The sequence below is a fragment of the Arachis duranensis genome, chromosome 6 (assembly GCF_000817695.3).
Source record: "Arachis duranensis cultivar V14167 chromosome 6, aradu.V14167.gnm2.J7QH, whole genome shotgun sequence".
NCBI lineage: Eukaryota > Viridiplantae > Streptophyta > Magnoliopsida > Fabales > Fabaceae > Arachis > Arachis duranensis.
The window spans coordinates 70,249,124-70,250,357 of NC_029777.3; the positions used below are offsets into that span (position 1 = coordinate 70,249,124).

The following is a 1,234-nucleotide window of genomic DNA, read 5'->3' on the forward strand; positions in this document are numbered from 1 at the left end:
GTTGTCTGCACGCCTAGGAGGGGCGTGTACAACTATGTCTTCAGTCTGCTCTGGAGCTTCTTTTTCAACCGGCTCCTCAGTAACTTGTGCTTTCGTACTTGCCACTTGTCTACTTATCAAGGTGATAGCCTTGCATTCCTCTCTTGGATTTGGGATTGTGTTACCAGGAAGGCTATTAGTGGTCCTCTGATCAATTTCATTGACTTTTGTGGCTAATTGACCCATCTAAATCTCCAAGTTCTTGATTGAGACTCTGGTTTCCTGTATAAAACTCACCATTAGTGCTTCCAAATCAGTAGTCTTCTAAGACTGAGGAGTTGCTTGCTGAGATGACTAAAATTGGTGGTTATTAAAATTATTCTATTGAAAACCTCCTTGAGAATTATTATTAAAATTCTATGATCTCTGAAGTTGCTCTCTCCACCCCAAATTTGGGTGATTTCTCCATCCCTGATTATAGGTATTAGAGTATGGATCACTAATGGGGTTTCTAGGATCATTCCCCATGTAATTGACCTGTTCAGAAGAAGATTGAGCATAGTCATAATTCTCACCTTATATAGAGCTACTAGTCATGTCATAAGGGGCCTCTTGAGGTGCATTCTGAGTGTTGACAGTTGAAACCTGCATCCCACTCAATTGTTGAGTAATCAAATTCATCTACTGAGACAAAATTTTGTTCTGAGAAAGAAGAGTATCAAAAGCTTCGACTTCCAAAACGCCTTTCTTCTGAGGAGTCCCAGAGTTCACAGGATTCCTAGTAGATGAGTATAAGTATTAGTTGTTAGCAACCAACTCAATAAGCTCAGTAATCTTCTCTGGTGTCTTTTTCATGTGAAATGAACCACCTGCAGAATTATCTAAACATATTTTGGACATTTCACATAAGCCCTTATAAAAGATATCCAGTTGAGTCCATTTAGAAAACATGTCTGGAGGACATTGCCTGGTCAGCAGCTTGAATCTCTCCCAGGCTTCATAGAGGGTCTCACCATCTTTCTGTCTGAAGGTCTGAACCTCCACTGATAGCTTAGTCAGCTTTTGTGGTGGAAAAAATTTAGTCAGAAATCCAGTGACTACTTTATCCCAAGTGTCCAGGCTCTCCTTGGGTTGAGAACTAGCCGTAACTTTGCTCTATCCCTCACAACAAATGGGAAGAGCATGAGTTTGTAAACCTCAAAATTTACTCCATTAGTTTTCACAGTATCACAAATCTGCAAGAAATTAAAAAAAA

At 39.8% G+C, this 1,234-nt stretch overlaps 1 non-coding gene across 1 annotated transcript; it reads left to right on the plus strand.

Moving 5' to 3' along the window:
- The first annotated feature begins 925 nt into the window (after positions 1–925).
- On the plus strand, positions 926–1,027 carry LOC127740201 (small nucleolar RNA R71). Its single transcript, XR_008000882.1, has one exon. It is a non-coding gene; the product is annotated as a small nucleolar RNA R71 (small nucleolar RNA).
- Positions 1,028–1,234: the final 207 nt, after the last annotated feature.